Raw genomic sequence first — 20,936 nt, 5'->3', positions numbered from 1 at the left:
CTCTTAGCTATCATCTTCACACGGTATTTGCTTTTCAGACTCCCTTAAGGATGCAGGGCTTTTCCCCATCTCCAAATGGCAAACTCGCCATCTGCAGGCCAGCAAGACCACTCACAAGGACCGGGGAACAAAACAGCCTCGCAAGCTCAGGGCCACCTTGCTTATGGTGGTCTTAGGATTTCCTCTTCTTTTATGCACCAGTTAGCAAAAGGAAATTGCCCTTTGGCTGTTATCCCAAAGCAGTTTAGAGTGTCTGTCTCTGGAGCTTAATCCTATCCCAGTGGATTGTTTAAAAAATGTAAAAAAAAAAAAAAATAGACTTGATGTTCTGCAGCAGGCTGCTTCTACCCTTGCTAGCAGTCTCCTCATGCCTGGTCAGTGTCTCAGCTGCAAGGAGAGAGCACACTGCAGGGCTCCTGCCCCTTCGGCTTCCCAGCCCAGGTCTTAACATCCTCCCCCCGCTACTAGAAATCAGCAATGGCTTCCTCATGAAACAAGGTTTTGATTGGAACATACTGTTTCTTAAGCATATTTTTTTCCACAAGAACATGTTTTATTTTTGAAATATACCAAAACGTGGTGTTTCAGGAAGTTTGAGCTTTCTTTGTCAGGCTGGAGGAATTCCAATTCATTATTGGAATGCATTTTTCTATTTGATATAAATTTTAAGGAGAAAAGTTACCTTATTTCAGTGACTGTCTCGTAGTGCTCAGGAATCTCAGTCACATCCAATTAACAGTAAAAAGTCAAAACCAAAAGAAAATGTTTCATTTTTGTAATATTGTTTCCATTCATCCCTTTAAAAAAAAAATCAAGAGGAGACTGAGGCAACCTCAGCCTCACCCCATTTTGAATAAAAGCTATATCTCAAAGCTGCCAAAAGGAAAAGGCACATAGTCAGCTCCACCAGCAACAGAAGGGTTTGTGAGCACTACAGAGGAACCAGAGAATCTGCAGCTCTGCCTTTGCCAGCCCTGGAAACTGTGTCCTAAATACCATCATGGTGCACACTAATGAGAAACAGCGGTGCCTTGTTACTGCTATGCCTCCTGCCCATAATTCATCATGCATTTGGCCCCACTGGTCCTAGCAACTGTGAGCAAGACCCAGGCTGGTCTGCCATGGCCTCCTCTGGCTCTTATCAGAGGTTTGGTGGTAGTCTTGTCCTACCTGGAGCTTCTGCTGTCGATGGAGCTGCTCGGCTGCCGTAGGGTTACAAGGAGGGCAGCCACCGGGCGAGGGGCTGCCCAGTGAGCCCGTCAAAGCTTCGGGGTCCTGTTGGTGCTGGTTGACTTAATACACTCTTACAATCCTTCATCAGTCACAGGGCACTCAAAGAGGAATTTTAACGATCTTCACGGAGGCTGTCATGATCTCATGGCCTTCAGAAGTGAAGCTGAACTGTTCTTCAGCCCCTGGGAAGTGGACAATTATCTCATCGTAGTTTAGCCCCTGAGATTTGCAAACAGCTGATTTTTCATTTAAACCTTGGTTTCTAAAGGAGAAAGCATAAAGAAAGACCTGATTTTGCATTTCTGTTTGCCTAGACTTGGGCGGCAGTGGTGTACATTGGAGAGCAGTGGCCACTTATTTTAAAAAGATATTTAAAAAAATCAGTGACCCAATTTTTTAATACAAAACTAAGGCTCAGTGTTAGCTTGTTTGAAAGGAACACACAGAGGTTGCGCCTGTGCCGTATGTCTGCTTCCAAGTGAATTATGAAAATGAGGGACTGAAGTTAATAGAAAATAATAAATGTAATCTTCAGTCTGAGTTTTCACATTGCCTGGAAACTTCAAGTGAGCTCTTAGTTGCAGTCAGATAGGTGGTACATCCACATACATACACTTGTTGCAGACTGCCATTACCCAAAGACCTTATATATCATGTACACAAAGACAGGCACCAAGGTGAGGGAAAAAGTCATTCATTCCCATTACGCAGATGGAGAAGCAAGGCATAGAAAGAAGCTGATTCTTTTGACATCAGAAAGACTTACTGTATGCAGGGGGGGTGTCAAAACTTACCTATATTTTCATTGTATTTTCTTAGGAACAGCTTGTGCTTAAGTGCTTGCTTCCATGTGGTAGTTGCATAAATCTGTTTCTTCTAATTCTTAGTGACATTCAGCTTCATACTCACTCCTCCCGGGAATCGCGCTCCCACACACTTTACATGCACCCTTTGTGCCTTTTTCAAACATGGGTTGTATGAGCTGGTGAAGAAGAACACCAGAGGAACATCAGAAGGCCCAAAGCAACTGCTAGCATTGGTTTGGGTAAGAAGAGGGGAGTTGCAACTTGACTAAATATACAGCTGAAAAAACATTGCCTGTGTATGGGATCACTCTGATAATCTGCGTGCTCATGTGGGTTGTCTCCCACTGCAGCTCTGCCCATTCTCCACCGTACATCTTCTGCTCAGCGGCCATCTCACCTACACATGTCCCCTGGAGAATTAACACTGGAAGAGCCAAAGAGGAGGTGAGGATCAGCAGCAGTGATTTTGGAAGAGGAGTCAGATGCACAGGACAACGGTGAACGTGGGTGGGCAGCCTCTGTCCTGGTTTCCCCTGTGCTGCTCACATCCAGGTGGTGGATCCAGGCTGGGTGCTTGCTGGACCCTGGCCACAGCTGGCACCCGAGCTCCCCGCTGCCTGCAGAGTATGTCTTCTGTTTTGCAGGTGGGACGTGCAGACGAATTAAGTGCTGACAATTGCACAGAGAATTTGTGACAAGGAGGAACAGAACTGAACTTGGCTCCTCCAAAACATCTTCAGATGTTTCAGGAGTGAACCCTCAGCAAGATCCCTCTCTTCCCTTCACCAGTGTTTGCAAGAGCAGAAGAAATGCCTAGCTCAGGCAAGGGCTGGGGGTCTCCCCAGGGTTTGCTCCCACAGGCTAGCCCCAGGTTTGCCTGACTACTCCGGTCAAGCAGCAGGCAGGGCTGGAGCACTCGCAGGTCATCCTGGACCGCTCGCAGGTCATCCTGGACCGCTCTGTGGGTAACCGTATTTCCATATTCAAGGGTTCAGATTTGCTCCAGTTTCATGTTCGGGAGGGGACAGCATCTGGCAATCTCAACAGAAATGCTGTTTTGCCTAAAGGTTATATATGAAGGAGTAGCTGCCTGAGGCCTTTCTGCAGCTCTGACACACTAATGTGGTCACCAGGTTGCTGGCTTCTCCTGCCAGCCGTGGATCACGGATAGCCAAACCTGATCCAGCCCTGCCATGGCACCAGGTTTGTTTCAGGAGTGCATTTAATCACTCCCATCACCAAGCAAAAGCAAGACAGGAAGTCACGTCAGGTCATGCAGCCCTGGCCGGCCACCCCCACTCTATGGGCAGTGTGGGAGGAGGAGGTTGGTCCCACCAGCCTGCTCCTTAGCCCATCACTGCTCCTATTTTGGTGGCTGGAGTCACTTCCCTGGCATGCAGCCTGCTCTTTGCGTGAATCCGAGGAGCCAGCGGGGACAGGGCAGCCAGAAGCGAGCTGCAGAAAATGCAGCTTGTCGTGCTCTTTTCAAAGCCACAACATTTGCATAATTAATGCTCCGTGTTTTCTACCTATTCCCAGCTGTCCCATGAAACTCAGCATGTGTCAGCTCTCTTGGGCGTAAGGAAAACAGTTTGCATACTGATGAGATACTTACAGGCACTGTTTGTCTTTGTTTCTCATGCTCCTTCCTTGATAATGACAGAATGATTACAAGATCGTTATTTTGTATGCTTTTATTATTTTCATCTTCGCGACATGCAAGTAAGACTCAGTGGTACAAATAAGTAACCCATCTAAGAAGGAAAACAGTTTTATTAAGAAATCTGTGTGGTATGACAATGGTACAGACTTTCTTGTTACATGATGGGTATAATTTAAATTAGTTAATAAAGAAGATGTCTTTTAGGGATTTCTGTTCTTCTGCGATAAGTTTCCCGGAGCCTGGAGATAGTTAGAGCTGAGATACATTTGGTGGGACCTTGTTTGGACGCTTGGATCACCGCTGCCCGCACTGTTCCCATTCTTCAGAAGAATGAAAGATCTCAGTAACCGGGGCTAGCAATCCAGAGCTGCCTTTGGGTAGTCCATTGTATTGGTACAAATCCCAAGGGACACAAGCATTTCACTCTGATGGTGTAACTCGATTAAACACGGTCGTTTCTTGGTAAGGATGGATTGGCTCTGCAGTGTCCAAGAGCTTTCTTTCTTTGATTCCTTCCAGAAGCCTTGGGGAGCACAGTGACGGGAAGGACTTGCCTTCTTTTTAGGCTGCATCTCAACTATATAAAAACTCTCTCACCTGCCTGCAAGGGCCAGCATGACTGGCTCAGCAACTGCCATGGTGCAGGCCAAAAAGGTCTGCGGTCTGCAGAAAGTGGTTGCAATTCCTTGCGGTGAAAGCAACCTGCGCTGGCTGCATTCACCCACAGGGCTGCGGTGAGCTGGCCGGTCCCTGCACACCAATTCTTTTGTCCACAGCCTCTTTTTTGTAGATGCAGGGGCAAGTAACTGCCCTTGTGACTGTCCAATGTAGGGGCAGTCACAAGGTGCCCGTGACACTCTCCTGTGTTTCAGAAATCTGGGTCAATTTTTTTAGAAGGGGCTTTGGTTGCCTAGCATGAGGCATCTTACAAAAGAAGCTTGATATTCAGAGAGCAAGTGCTGACAACTTCCCCAAAAAATCAGATGCTTTGATAAAGTGTCCCATGTTGGATATTCGGAGTCACTAGCCATTTTTTAAAGTATAGGCCCTAACAGCTATTTGGTGGCTTTTTGAGGATAACTGGTTTGGTGCATTATAGATTTCTATGGCTTTATTTTCTCAGGAAATTTTCCCTCTGGCAGTATGTTTCTGCTGTTGCGTGACAGGCATCATTGAAAGCCTGCTGTAGCGCTTGCTTGCCAAGTGAAAATCCCACCATCTTACAAAGTTGTTGCACCTGCAGCTCAGTAGAGTAACAAGCAACTGAAGGCATGTTAAGGACAAACCAAGTACAGTAAGAGGATGTGCATAGCAATTCCCAAAACTGTTTCAGGTCCTTCAGGCTGTAAGAGGTAAAATACTGACCTGCTGCTTCTTTGGCTATTCAGTATACAAAAAGTCTTGGCAGGAAAGCAGACACCCAGCAAGACTTTTTTTCTTATGTTGAAAGTTCTCATCAAGGAGTGAAAAATCCTTCCTTCTATAAAAAGAGGTGCTCGTGGAAATGAAAAAGAGAAATAAAGCTTAGAGGACATGATGCATTTTGGAAACCACATAGTGAGCAGAGTAGTTAAAATTGTTTCTGCTGATAGCTCCTAATACGCCTGTGCTCATTGCTCAGGTAACTGGTACAGAGATTTCCTGTAGTGTTCCAGAGCAACCCCCCACCCCAAAATCCATAAGGATCCTTACTGGTAAGGTTACTCTGCTCACACAGACAAGCTCCTTCTGGATGGTGTCCAGTCCTTACCGGCACAGGAATAAGAGAAGAAATGGTTCCCTAAATTTCCCTACTATTCCCACCACTATTCCCACTTCTACTCTGCGTTCACCACTGCTTGCTTGCAACCTGCTTTACAAATTCAGCCATTAGGTGGAGCGTTTCTACTGTCAGCAGCCCAGAGATTTCATCTCTGGCACCTCGGGGCTGGGAAGGATGCTTTACCGAAGTGCTGAATAATCCCTGTGTGCTGGGATCTGCTGGCTGCAGGTGGAAAGGAAAAAAGCTAAAATGGAGGGGGGGGGGGGGAAGTTGCATTTTAATATGAGGTCTTTTCTCTTCTCTTTAGTACTTTCTTCTATTACCTGCTCCGTTGACATCCAAAAAAGTACAACGGGGAAAACCTGAGAAAAATGGTACAACTTCAGGTCTTGGTCTCTATCTTTTTTGTCATGCGCGATGTGTTAAAGGTTGTCTGAGACACAACTCTAGCAGATGCTGATAAATTACTAAGTCATTTCACAGTTCAGAGCCAGAAGTGTGCATTCATTAATTTTTTGTTGCATTTGAACAATTTGGAATCAGACAGCACTACTGGGACAACTGTTTCTTCCCGGTTTTGAGGTCTGAAGAAAAGTAGTGACACATTTCCTAATTTTGATGTGGACTGGTCATGCCTCATGGTACAACACTGGCCTGAGTTCTTCCACTGGCTAAACCTTCTCAGGGCTTGGGCTCTTTTTGCTGAGAGTAGCTATGCTTTATATGCCCTCTTTCAATTAAAAAAAAAAAAAAAAAAGAAATCAGCAGCAGGAGCTCTTTGTTAGTTTCATGGAGACAACGCTCATCCAGCACGGCTTAGCAGCCCTTTCTGAGCTGGGGGGAGAGGGAGCTCTCGGCCCTTCCCCTGGTCCCTCTGAGCTGTCTCGGTGCCTGAAGCCCCAGAAATACGGGCATCACATTCGCTTCATGAAACTTTTGGAGAAAGTGGCGGTCTCTTTGCAAAGCTGGGACTCTGAGGCCCAGGTTTGTCCCACTCAGCTTCAGGTGCCTCAGTCAGGGGTTGCATTGCTGTAGGAGGTGGAGGGAGAGCAAAGCGCATCCCGAGGGCAGCTGACCTAGTGCTGAGTTTGGAGACCAAAGGCACAGGTTTGTCCTTCAGTCAGAAATGTGGGAGGATGAATGGGGCTGCTGGAGATGACGGCCACGTGTTCAACTGTGGGAAGGGGACTGTACTACCACACTGGTCTGCAGTTTGTGCGGGTCCATGCTTGTCTATCCAAATCACCCCAAACCAATCCTTTTGTGAATTCCGCATTACTAAACCCATCTGAGAGGTGTCCTGCCCACGTGAAGTGCTAGGGGAGATTTTACTATGGCCTAATTAGAGAGGACATAAAAAATCTGGAAGACTTTACTGATGGCTGCTACTGGGAGCCTGCCTGGCTTCTCTGCTTGCCTTGACCTCTCTCTACCCCACCAGTAACCACTGAATCCCCCTCAGACCTGCTTCTTCAGCTGGGACCCTTCAGGTGCCCCAGTTCCAGCTCGAGTCGGGACTTGCCCTAAACACCTCCTTTATTCAGGCTTTCAAAAACTCCTGGAAAGCTTCACTTTGGAGAATCCAAAGCAATGGGCTCTGCCCGGGGAAATGATGTTGTCATTCATTTTGCCCAGTCCCCTTGAAAAGATCTCTCTCTATGAGAGGCTAATTCCATAAGAATCTGAAATTTCAAACTATGTTACCACAGAGGGATAACCTTGAAAAAACCTTTTATACCTGGGCTTTTTTTTTTTTCTTTATTTTCCCTGTGCCTGGCCTGGTTTTGATTATCTGTCTGTATCTATAGCTAAGCCAGGGGTTTAAGGAAGCATTACTAAAACTGGCAAAAAAAAATTCCTGCTACATTTAGTGCGGGCTAAGGACCTAATGCCTTCAGCGACCTTGAGAGATGCTTGCCTTGGAAGATGAGTTTTAGTAAAGCAGAGTGCTGTAGTGTGATGGAGGAACAGAACTGCACAGAATTACACCCGTCATGCAAAACTGTGAAAATCTAGAGATGTACTGGCAGAAGCATCAAAAATATCTGTTATTAGGTCAGACAAAGTGAAATAGCAGCCCGGGAGGGCTCCCGTCACTGCCTCTCCTGTGAAGGGGTGGGAAATGTGCTTAAAGGAGAGCAGAGGCACAGGGCCTCTCCTCCTGGGGTGAAGGAGGCCAGGAAGGACTCCTGGAGACTGGGAATGAAACTCTATTTTCTGTTGTGTGTCTCCCTCGGGCAAGGCTCTCACCAGGTTTCAAGTCTGGCCATTTGCACACCTTCTGGCACAGCTGACGTAGACCTGCGTACCCCTCCTCGAACTCCTGTTCTTTCTGAAATACCCATTTCTGGCATTTCTTTGCTTATCACCAGTGCTAAATTTCCTGCCAGCATTGTCTGGAGTGGCTTGTTTTGGGCTGTTGACTGCAAGATACACCAATCTTCTACTGCTTTTCTAGCCATCGCCACTGGAATTTGTATGGCCTCACTCTCTCCTTTCCTGGAGGATTAATTGTGGCAGCTCCTGAAACAAAACTTGGTGATTTGCTTAAGCGAGGCATTACCCTTAAGGATGCATTTAGTGCAAATCTCTGCCACGTTTTAAGTGCACTTCAGGGAGGAACGGTCGATTGACTTGGATGGATGATTTATGTTTTACCAGCAGAGATTAAGGCATGCAGCAACCTAAAAATTAACTGCCCACAAGATGACTCTGCCTGACTTCTCCTGAACATAGAGTGCTTAGTCTCCTAGTGCTCTATCTCTATTGAGAAAAACAAACATTGCAGGTGTAAATTGGAAGAGTTGAGGGCCTCCTGGTATGCACTGACTACCTCTCTTGGATGGTACCTGCGTAATATCTGGCAGGCAGGAGAAGTCCTTTAATTTGTGACAGGGTAGTGATCTTTCCAGGTGTGAAAAAGGGCCAAAATATCCCCTGTAAATTTCTTTTAAAAGATTAGAAAAAGACTAATTAAAACGGCTTCTCCTGTGCTGTCAGGAGAAGCCAGCTAATAGAGAATTTACTATTCAAGTCTGGTGCAAATGCTTTATGGTGTAAGGACTTTTCTCAAATGGGAAATGAAATCATGGACAATAAAAAGTAAATTACAGTTTAGGTTTAGTACAAAGTGGCCTTTATGGTTGCCAGCTCATAAAAGCAGTGGGTGAAACACACCTCTGCACAGAAGGGCAGTCTTGTACCACCAATAAATTCCATTTAGGCTCTGTTTTGAGGACCGGTGTGATATACATATGTGATTTTCATTTTGTGAGCCTCCAGATGCCAGAAAGCCTAATTCTTGGCATGTTGTGAAGGAAAAGAAATCAAAGTCTAAGCCTCTTCAGCCATCAGGGGACACGATGTTCACGTCCCCTCTTCCTCCTGGCAGCATCCCCAGCTGGGCCAGCCCTGTCGTCACGTATGTGACTTGTGTGCATTGTGCTGGCAAACGCGTTTGATCTCAGCTTGCTGCCAGCCTGCTCTCGTCTTCGTTCCATTGCTGGCAGTGGGTCGGGGCACTCTGCCAACCTGGGCTGGAGGAACGGCCAACCCTCGGCTGCGCAGAGCGCAGAGCGTCTTAAAAATTGAAGGGAAGTCACTGCCACGGGCGAGCAGGACCTCGCTTGCGTAAAGCCTCTCTCTTTCTGGATAGCTCTGCAACTTTCTGAAGGCAGGTCCTTAGGATATGCCTTTAGAGTTCCTCCACAGTAAGTTTTAACCTCAATGTGTGGTTACAACGCTAAGCTAAACTGACGTATGGGAGAGTGGTGCTGTAAGATTTCTCTGTCTGTCACAGCTTTGCTACAACACCCAAGGCAGCAACCATGCCCTCACTTCTCCAAAACAACGCTCGTCACGCGCAAACTTTGCACAGAAACCACTATTACTGTAAACACAAAAAATCATATCCCATTAGTAGGATTCAGTGACACCAGCTGCTTCTGACTGCTCCATTTCACATCGTGTTGTAAAATAAACACTTTCTAAGACTTTAAATGTGAGCTGCGGCACCTGCCTCATGTCTGTGTGCCCCAGGGTTTGGAGTGGGACAGATGTCCCAGGAAGAGCTGAATTGCCCTGGCAAGCTGTTGAGTCTCTCTGGCTTACATTGTCCTCAGGAGAGGTCCTCAGGGCCTTTCAGTGTTGAGCTTTTCTGAGCTCTTACACTTGTTGCATGTTCATCTGCAGTAATTAAGAACCCCTTGAAATGGTGTGTCTTTACAACAATCACACATACAGTGTATGGCCAAAGTGCAAATAGCTTCAGAGGAGGTTAAATCACTATTTTTCCAATATTAATATTAATGAGGCTGAACATTTGCATTTGTGGTAAATCCTCTTGTAGCATCAACGTCCTTTGAGGATTTTTCTGCAGATAAATGAAGCATTCCCCTCCTTCCTTCACTACTTCTGCTAACAGCGTCACTCAATGCAGCAATAGATCAACAGTTCCCATTAATCTCTGACAAGGCAGAGCTTAGAACAAGCGCTTTTTGACATAATTAAAGCTGACACTGCCTACCACCATTCCTGGAAGAAGTACTAGCGGAGTTTCATTAGAATAAGTAAATACAAATAGAGTTCACCCTGAACAGTCGTCTTTGTTACAAACAAAACCCATTAGTTAGTAAGGAGAGTCTGGAGCAGGGCTGAATTCATGCGATCTCAAAGCTCTTCTCATATTTAATTTATAAACTGATGATTAATTCAGCGATTAGCTAATTCACTTGCAGTGATTAATTTAATTCATGTCTTCAGGCTAATGTTTAAGAAAGGAAAAAAGCCCAGCTCAGATAGATGCACATCAATGTCCTTGTGATTAAAAAATGATAATATAATGCCCTGGAGAGTAAAGGAAAAAAGGAAGATCAAGGGAATCGGTGGTACGATCGGTTGTAAGTTCTTGCCTAAGCTGTAGCCATATTTCTTAGCTGTGATGTTTAAATGTGTCAGTTACTCTAATGATCAATGGTTTGAAAGATGAATCTAAGGGCCTTTCACTGTAGCTTTCCACTGTATATTTTGAGAATGACGCTGCTTTAGAGCAGTCCTCCAGTTCTTCTTTTCTCTCACTTGTTTTGCCAGCTGCCTGCCAGCTCCCCTCCCTTTCAGCAACATCTTTCTCATGCCTCACCAAATTCTTTGATGAGAGTGCTTGGTACTTCTTAAATCCAGGCTGTTTTTTTCTATTTCCAGCAGGATTTTCCTCATCTTTTGATGCAACATGAAATGAGGATGATTTGGGGGACTTCTCTGTATTAGACAAACTGGTCTCTTTTGGGACAGTATTGCTTTTACAATTTATGCCATCGCTTGGCAATGGAGCTCGATAGCTCTTGAAGTTGCCCACGGGGCCTTCCTTTCCTGAGCCATCATTGCCGTGCTTCTCTGTTTGAGCTGAAGAGCGCAGCTGGTATTTCTCTTTTCTCTCAGGTCCACTCTTCTTTTCTGGACTACCAGTTTTATGCATTGTTTTTTCGTCAGGTGGTGGCGGCGACTGTTTCTTTTTGGCTGTGGCGTTCTTTTCTTGAGGCTTTACCAGTGAATTTGAAGATGGGGACTGGCACATCCCAGAACCTGGATCTTTGCTTTTATCTTTTACAGCACTTGCATCAGGCTTTGTAAAACTTTCAGATACATTTTGTTGTTTTCCTCCTCCTGGAATATTTTTCTCAGGCTTTGCTGATTTACTTGAAGGCGGTAACTGGTGGTTCCCAGAATGCTGGTGTTTATCATCCCCTTTTACAGCCTTTGTTTCAGGTGACCTGATGTCCTCTGCTGCCGGTGTCTTTTGCCTCCTGTCTCCTGAAGTATTTGTTTCTTGGGACTTCACCACTTTCTTTGAAGAAGGTGACTTCTCAGAATTTGGATCTCCATCTTTTTCTTTTACAGCATTAGTACCAGGCTTCTTAAAACCTGCAGAAGCTGGTGTTTGTTGCTTTTGTTCTGGAGTATTTTTTTCTTGAGGCTTAACTAATGTTTCTGAAGATACTGATCGGTACTTCCTGGAGCTTGGACATTTGTTCTTCTCTTTTGCAGCATTTGTATCAGGCGTTGTAAAATCGTCACATCTTGTTTGCTGCTTTTCCCCTCCTGGAGTGTTTTCCTCATGCTTTGCTGATTTTCTTGAGGGAGGTAGCTGGTACTTCCCAGAACGCTGGTGCTCATTATCCTCTTTTACAGCCTTTGTTTCAGGTGACCTGATGTCCTCTGCTGCCGGTGTCTTTTGCCTCCTGTCTCCTGAAGTATTTGTTTCTTGGGACTTCACCACTTTCTTTGAAGAAGGTGGCTTCTCAGAATTTGGATCTCCATCTTTTTCTTTTACAGCATTAGTATCAGGCTTCTTAAAACCTGCAGAAGCTGGTGTTTGTTGCTTTTGTTCTGGAGTATTTTTTTCTTGAGGCTTAACCAATGTTTCTGAAGATACTGATCGGTACTTCCTGGAGCTTGGACATTTGTTCTTCTCTTTTGCAGCATTTGTATCAGGCGTTGTAAAATCGTCACATCTTGTTTGCTGCTTTTCCCCTCCTGGAGTGTTTTCCTCACGCTTTGCTGATTTTCTTGAAGGAGGTAGCTGGTACTTCCCAGAACGCTGGTGCTCATTATCCTCTTTTACAGCCTTTGTTTCAGGTGACCTGATGTCCTCTGCTGCTGGTGTCTTTTGCTTCCTCTCTCCTGAAGAGCTTCTTTCTTGAGGCTTCAGCACTTTGTTTGAAGAAGGTGACCGGGGCTTCTCAGAGGTATGTTTAGTCTTTTTTTCAGCTGACTTAGTTTCAGGCTTTACAAAGTCACCTGGTGACATCTGTTTCTGTGTCTCTAGAAGTGAGGATTTCTTGTCTTGCTTCGCCAATGAATTTGATAATGGTATTTGATTTTTAGGGTCACATGAAGTATTCCTCTCTCCTTCACAAATCTTTTTATGCTGCACTGGTTCATTTTTCAAATTATGAGGGGTATTCTCCTCATCAGTGGTCTTATTGTCCTTCCTTGATGTATTTCTTGGTGGCATTGAATAATTCTTGAAGTTTGACTTGATGTTTTTTCCCCCTACACTGTCATTTGCATGTTTCATTGGTTCATTTGATGAGGACAGGTGGCATTTCCCATTATTGCAGCAGATGTTTTCATCTACTGTCATATCATGCTCGTGTTTCACAAGATCTCTTGACGGCGTTAGACCCTTCAAATTCTGCCCAGTGTTTTTCACTCCTTGAATGTTGGTATCATGCTCTGATGAAGGTAACTGGGATGTTTGAGGTCTATGAGCATTCTTCTCATTTGAAGAGTTATTATCATGATCCACTGTATCACGAGGTGTGAATACTTGGTCCTCCTCAGATTTATGCAAGACATTTCTCTCTTCTCTCTCCTCTGTCTCCATCCTATCACTCTCATGCTTCATGTCATTATCTGATGACAAGAGCTTATCCTTTGTATGTTTGGAGACCTTATTACTACCTTTTGCATGCTTCTTTTGGTCTGAGACCAATTCAGTTGATGAAGGAAACAGGTTTTCTTCCAGCGTATCACTTCCTTGCTTCGTGGTATCATCTGAAGTTGGTGTTTGGTTCTTCTCCAAGGATAATAGGGGCTTTCTTGCTAGCATGGTTTTATTTTCATGTTTTCCTGGCTTCTGGGTTGAAAGTGAAAGACAGTTCTCAAATCTCTGACGTGTATTTGTCTCTTCAGCTGTAGAGTTTTCATTTTTGGTTTCATGATTTGGGGACAGCACTTCGTTCTTAAAATCACATGCAGTTTCCTTCTCCACCGTCGTATCGCTCCCACGATTTGTCAACTCATCTGAAGAGGGTGGTGGATGCTTCTCCCAGCCATGGCTGACATGCTCATCTCCCACACCACCAGCTCCCTGTCTCACCAGATCAATAGGTGGAAAGGCTGGGGGATATCCAAGAGTGTGATGGATTCTTTGTTCTGCAATCCCACTCATTGGTGTTGGTAAAGGGGTTGACGAGGGTGACTGCCATGCCTCAGAGTCAGGCCAGGGCATCTCATCTGCGGTGGCTTCTTCATGCTTAATGAAAGATTTGGATGGCTTGTGACAGGTCTCCAGGTCAGTCAAGGTACTCCTGTGCAGGGCTCGATTGTTTGCATGATTCATCATTTCAGTTAATGAAGATAATTTGTCCTTCCCAAAATCTTCTTCTGCGATGTAGGAACTGTGCTTCACAAGGTCACCTGGCAAAGGGCTTTGTGTCTTTTCCAAATGAGAAGAGATGTGCTCTTCTTCTGTAGCACCAGGCTTCTGCTCCTGGCTCTCATTTGAGGAGAGTGTGGGTTTGGTCTGATTTACATCTGGATTTGATATGTCAGCATTGGAATTGCCAAAGCTGTTTTGTGGGCTGGGCATTTGAGGAGGCTGTGGCTGCTTGGTTTTGGATTCATTTTGCATTTGTCTGTTGGGTGTTTTATTGTCCTCTTCCTTTTTAGTTGGGACATCAAGATCATTTTTGCTAGTAGTAGAAGATAATTTGTCTTCACTGTGATATTTCGCTCCTTCCTTGGCTTCCTCAGAACATCTGCCTCTTAAACCTGGTGCCTCTTTTTGGACTATCAGTGGCCTTTTGCCAGAAGCTGGTGTTAGGAGAGTTATCCGTCGATCCTCCATTGGAGGCTCAACTTCACAAGATGCTTGAACTTCTGGAGAGTGAAATGGCAGAATGTTTTCCAGTGCTTTCTGCTCTGGAAAACATTTTTGGCCTGCAAAGACAGGATCTTTTCCTGGCTCTGTGAGCTCTGTGTCAGCTTCCTCTGAACTGTATACATACATAGTTATTTCAGGAATCTCACCTGTTTTAGTATCCTGAGGACTTTGTTCATGGGATCCTTCAACTGTGCTGAAGTAAGGCAAGTTAGAAGGTGGGCTGTCTTCCTTAACATGTTGCACAGCATTTGTAATCCCCAATAGCGAAGATGTCTCAGGCCCAGCTGACATGTTATTCCCGTCACAGCCTAGATTATGTTCAGACAAGGGAGGAATGCAGTCCACAAGATCTTTGTTTTTACCGGTAGTAGAAGACCTATCTAGATTAAGATTAAAGTTGGGTCCTTGCTTTGTGGAATCTATTTTAGTCTCAGAACAGTCCTTTCGATCAGTCGTGGCTTTGGGTGCCACTGGTAATTCTTCTTTGTCCTCCCTGTCCTGTGCTGCATTTGCTGGTGCTTTGCTCTCACCAGGCTTTCTGTTGGACCCCCCCTTTTCTTTCAACAGTGTGTCATGACCAAAAGGCTGCTTCGCAGCGTTATTTTTGGACCAGCTCCAAGGATGGTTAATTTCGGTAGCAACGCTGAGTCTGGGCACTGGGACCGTGGAGCACACTAAATATTGGGACTCTGGACTATTTATCCCTGTGGCTGTCATTGCTGCCGTGCGCAGTATTCTGACCTCTGGCTTACGAATAGTTTTTCTGCTCAGGAAGTTTTTAGTCTTTTTCTCACCCTTGTGCAAGAGCGATGCTTTGACCTCTGCAGCTGAGCAGAGAGCGTTTTGTTCAAACTGCTCCTTCAGTTTGGACAGGACCGAACTCTTGTTGACTATTTTCGGCAAACCGTTGTTTGGCCCCTTCTTTTTCCAGCTGGGAGACTTCTCCTTGGTTCCTTTTTCTTCAGCAGCTAAAAATTTCTTCAGGATGTTCTTCACTGTGTTTTTCCCACTTGTGCTGCTCCACTTGGCCCTCTCGCTGGGTGCTGTGTCTGCATCCTCCTCCGCTGCTTTTCCATCTCCTTTCCTGTCTCTGCTTCTGTCCAGCTTGTTACCAGCCCTGCTCACCCACAGCTTCTCTTTAATGACCAGTTTGCCGACTTCTCTTCTTTTCTTGGTGTACGGCTCGCGATTGTTGTTTAGAAACCTGGCCCTCAAGAGCTGAAATCTGGTTGGATACTGGCCCCTGTTTGGATCTGGACATGGCTGGTTATAACTCACCTTGTTTTCTTTACCTTCTGCCCATTTTGTCCTCTTGCTCCTGAGCTGTGGATCGCCGGCTGCGAGCTCGGTGACGTATAGCAACAGGCTGCTGAGAACAGCAAAGGCCCCTTGCTCTGTTGCCATCCTATTGAGCTTCTTCTTCAGCACCAAAGGGTCTACCAGCATCTTATCATCTCCGCAAAAGCGTGTGCTTTTGGTGCTGTGCAAGAGAAAACATGAATGTTCTTTTCAAGTCATCAACATTGCTGCTACCTCCTTATTTTGCTTTAATGGCACGCTGCCGCGCATAAAATGGAAAAAAATACCTTAATTTAGAACTTCTCAAGAAAGTTGTTGTTAGTGACCAGTTAAAAAGCATGCAAAGTGGTTCACAAGCTTTGTGAGGCAAGGTGTAGCAGGAGCGTGCAGGGCTTCACATGGTCCCACACAGCACCGTTGTCTCTTTCTTCTGTTTTGTGGCCAGTGGAAGCACTTAGGGGAGCAAGCAACGCTAGTTGGGGTGACCACATTGCCTCTATGCCACTCCTCACTCATTTAGTATTACCGTGTCCTAATGTGAAGGCAACATCGAAGGTGTTTTGCTCTCCTGCTAGGTAAAGTGTAGGCAAAGATAAATATGGTGAGAACGCAGTTAGCAGGAAAACATGGTTCTGCCTCTGGGTTATAAAAAGAGACTCAAACCATTAAAACAAAATATCAAGGCTGAGGAGCACAAATATGCCACTGATGATAGTTTTTGCTATTGGTACAGGTTAGAAGTCAGTAGGTACCTCTCCAGAATTAAAAAAAAACCCACAGGATTTGCATGATTAGCTTTTTGACGGCATTCAAATCCTACATCGGGACTATGCTCTTAAATCTGCTTTGTAAAGCGTAGCACCACCACAACAACCCTGGCAACGTCCCTTGACTACAACCCCCTTTAATCTGGAGCAAGAAGGCTGGTATGTTGGACCTACACTTGAGTTTGAAGATTCAGGCCCTTGGACAGCTGGGGATTTAGGCAATGCTTTAGTTGGTGTGGATCAGTTACTAAATAAAATACTGAACTCAGCACAAAAGCTGGAGCGTGAAGTCAATAACAATAGATGTGGCTAGAAGGGAAAAAACCGAAGAGGTGTCGGCTTTCTGACACCATGAAAAGCTGGAAGGTTACTTCACCGTGCAGTGAAATAGCTTCATGCACAGAATGCAGCCTGCATACCGGGAGGGGATTACTTTTTATGAGCAGAAGTGGAATAAAAAATTCTTTAAATTAAGCCCACACATAGAAAATGAAGAAAGGCTGCAAAGAGGCTCATCCTTCAGGGTGTGTCAGCCTCAAAAGGTTGCGGAAGGCCCAGCTGTGCCCCAGCAGCTGGTACCCCACGGACTCTGAAAGAAATTGGACCTGGCCCCCCACTGCGATATTACGGGGGCTGTTTGCAAAGTGGGGGGCTGGTCCTTGTCCAGTTGGGTAGTGACATTTGGATTCCACTTGGCTGCATTTCAAGTGCACATATTGAAAATTACATCCCTCAGCAGTGGGATGAAGTTGCCATCTTGAATGGAAGAAGGTCTATTTATAATGACTTTGTAGATATTTTTAAAGGCCAATAAAAGAAAAAATCATGACAACTGGCCCATGTCTAATGTGACAAACAATACTTTGTAGGTTTTGACTGGGAATAACCACATTTCAGCATAGCACAGGTGCAAGCTCCCACATGCACAATGTGGTAACACCTACCCTTTCCCTTACTGAATTGACCACAGCCAAGGAAGCAAGGCTCCCGTGTTACACCAAGATCCTCGTTTGTCACATCGACGGGAATTTTCAGAATAAAGAAAAAAAACAGAATTCAGGGTATAATTGAGGCTAAAAGTATCCTGTAGGCTAAAAGTATTGAGGCTAAATTGAGGCTAAAAGTATCTCCCTCCTATAGCCAGTCTGCTGATATTTTGACTGGAACTTTGCCATGGCAGATCGCTCCTCTCCTCCCTAAGAAGTGCCTGGTATATTCAGAAACACACATAGGGCCATCAACCAGCATGATTTAGGGTTGTGTCTGATCTCTCACAACAGCAGTGGAACCAGATGCCCTGCTTACCTCTCCCTTCTGGACTACTTTGGATACAATAAATGGACACAGTAAAATATGGACTAGTCCTGCTTTCAGTGAGGTCAGCATAGCCAAACCACTATTGATTGTGAAGGGAAGAAGATCAGACCCTCTTTACTATGAGTATTCAAGGTAATTAATCACTTATGAGCTATAAAATTCAAATAAACAGCTTCATTAAAATATATTACTAGTGAGCTCTGTTCAGAGTTTTCCTTTTATGCTTTTGGTAAAATATATGTTAGAGTGTTCTTATAGGATGCCTTCTGAAATGTAGCATTTGTGGGAATACTGCATTGTCTTAAGTACCAAGACATGTTGCACGGGTTGAGTGCTTGATCCATATTCACCAGCAAGCAGCAGCAGATGAGCAAACAGCTATGGCACCTTTTTAGGGCATCTGCAGTTCTTCCAAAATGACTGTACCTGCAAACCAGCATCACGACTGTGTAAATCTGAAATGTGTTCTGTGCAAGGGCTGTGGTACAATGACACTAAATTCTGAGACCACCACAGAAAATGTGAGTAGTGATGAGACCGCGTTGTCCCAATGTTTGGAAAACACCATGCTTTCACCTTGGGGAAGGAGGGCAAAGCTGGAGGGTTTCTCAGGTTTGAGAGCATGACCACCATTTTCAACAGGCCAAGACACCATCCCTAATATTTCTTCACCACCTTTTCCCAAGTTGCATCCTGCTGTTCTTAAACTATGTGACCTATCAATGAAATATAGTCACTGCTGTATCTACTACAGATGATCAACTCTAGTCCCACCTATGTTCGGGAGGAACCGGGCAGGTACCCCCTGTGCACAGGGGGAGCCCCACACCAGCAGAAGTCACTTCCCAGCGGTGTGAGTTACACTGGATGATAAGGCAGATACTTGGGCTCCTCCCTGATCCTGTGAAATGGCCTAACGTGGACTTCAGCCTCCTTGCCCCTCTCTTCCCCTGGAGACACTGGTTTTCACTGTTTTTAATGTGCGTGCTGCTGCCTCGGCAGGCTACTGGTTTCTGGAAGTGCTGCTGCATCACTTTCAGTGTCTGGAGGACAGATCGCTTGGACCTCCAGAGGAGGCAAGGCCACTTTCAAAAGTTTCCTGTCTTCTTGGCCCATGAATAATTAAGATGCATAAGACAGGCAGCTCAGTTATTTATTTATAGGTTCTTTGGTGACACTTATCATGGCAACATCAGAGTGGCAACAGCCTGATATGCTAACGGGCGGCGGTGCAACCCTATCCCGCTAGCTGGTCCGTCCCAGGGAAACCTCTGCAGCGGAGGCCACCGTGTTGCGGAGCGGAGGAGAGCCAATGTGCTGCGGCAGAAGGAGAGGAGCCAGTGCTCTCCCCCCACCCTGCCCGCACCCTCCGGCACCAACGCACTCCTGCCTTTCCGCTCTGTAGGGGTCCGGAGGCTGCTGAGTAGCAGGGGGTGGTGGCATCCCATGGTGTTGGCTAAAAGCATACAGCTGAAGGAGTTTCTGGTTTACCGTCTCTGGTGTGGAGAAGAGAAGGCCCTGTCTCTTGACCCTGAATTACATGTTAAATATCCGACCACCATTTTGCACAGCCTGGCAACCCGAAGGACTAGCTGCTGCAGGGGCAGCGCTCAGGACAGGGCATGGGCAGGAGGAGGCAGCACTACGGAGACTTCATCAAAAGACAGGAAAAAAATTGGAAAATACTGTCTGACTCACAGAAGCTGCTAGACATTGATGGATTGCTCTGACTCGCTGTTGGTTGGCTCTGGGGAAATGGCCACAAGCTGGAGCATGCAAGATGCTGCATCCCGTAGGCCACCTCATTGCTGGGCATCCCCATCGCTACCCAGCTCTGCGTGGTGTTTGGTTCAAATTGCTGCCCGTAGATAAGGAAGGCAACTGGGAGCAGCTCTGCCTGCTCGGACCAATGGACAGGCCTTTTTAGTGTTGTCAGTGAAAAGATGGCCAACATGCTGCTCGCCTCAACAACTGCAGAAATGGTGCTTTACAAGTTCAGTCTTTGGGAACAGCCTTTTAAGTTAGATTATCTTATTTGTCTCTGAAACAAACTTGGTCCTCCCCAGCCTGGATAGAAGGTAAAGTGGGAACAGTTATGAATGCTCTTCATTTTTTTGGTGATTTTTTTTTTTTCTAAAGGAAGAGGAAAAGCCCAAGTACTAGAGAAAATCCTACCTTATGCAGGATATGTTCTTCTCTCTTCTCTATTGCTTAGTTTATTACAGGTACACTAGAGGTATCCTAAACTAGAAGGAATGTTTTTAGAAAGTCTTGGCATTCTCTTAAATCAAAAGCTACTGACACAAATGCTCCTTTTGGTTTAACGTATCTCCAAAGCAAAGAAGAAAGCACCTTGCAAAGCTGCAAAGAGAAAACATGCTCAAACAGTGTTTGAAGTAGCTCATAGTATGGAAAACCTTTTCATACAGATATTGTCATGCAGGCTGCTATTCATAACGACAGGGGTCACCTGCTCCTCTTTTTGCCACATAGCATCCCAGTGACGATTCCATCAATTGCTTACATGGAAAAAGGGGTAGGAAAGTACTTAAGTATTTTTAGCTATCTTTTTAAAACACAGTTCAGCAGCTGGAGAAAGATAGGAGAAACCAACACCATGTAGGCAATCACTCACGGTGGAGATTAGAAAGTGCTATGTAGACCTCAGTTTCTGAACTTTTGAGGTAAAACATAAGGTTAAAGGCCAGGGACAAATTCTGCGCTCACTTATTCTGTGTCATTTCATTGAGGATTCCAGATTTGTGCCCGTGCTGCTGCAGGTGCATCAGAACCTCCTTCACCGAGGTCTACTGTTTACTTTGCCTGCTGTATGCAACTTTTAACTGAATCATAGTTTGTTGGTTTTCTTGGGAAAAAAAAAAAAGAAAAAGAAAAAAGAAAAAGAAAAGAAAAAGAAAAAAGGAAAAGAGGAAAAAGGAAAAGAAAAAAGGAAAAGGAAAAGGAAAAGGAAAAGGAAAAGGAAAAGGGAAAGAAAAAGGGAAAGAAAAAAGGAAAATGAAAATGAAAATAAAAAGGAAAAGGAAAAGAAAAAGAAAAAGAGAAAGAGAAAGGAAAAGAAAAATAAAAAAGGAAAATGAAAAGAAAAATAAAAATAAAATTAAAAATAATAATAAAAAATAAAAATAAAAATAAAAATAAAAAGAAAAAGAAAAAGAAAAAGAAAAAGAAAAAGAAAAAGAAGGAAAAGGAAAAAGAAAAGAAAAGAAAAGTTGAAGAAGTTGAAGAAGTTGGAGAAGCGGGGCGAGGCGAGGCGAGGCAAGGCAAGGCAAGGCACGGGGAAAAAGGAAAAAAGGGAAAAAAGGAAAAAGGAAAAAGGAAAGAAGAAAAAGGAAAAAGGTAAAGCAGTTGTAATTGTTTTCTTCCTGGGGTTTTTGTGGTGCTCAGACTTGTGAAATGTATCACA

This window comes from Ciconia boyciana, chromosome 1 (genome assembly GCF_034638445.1).
Source record: "Ciconia boyciana chromosome 1, ASM3463844v1, whole genome shotgun sequence".
Taxonomy (NCBI): Eukaryota; Metazoa; Chordata; class Aves; order Ciconiiformes; family Ciconiidae; genus Ciconia; species Ciconia boyciana.
Note: the sequence above shows the minus strand (reverse complement) of the source record.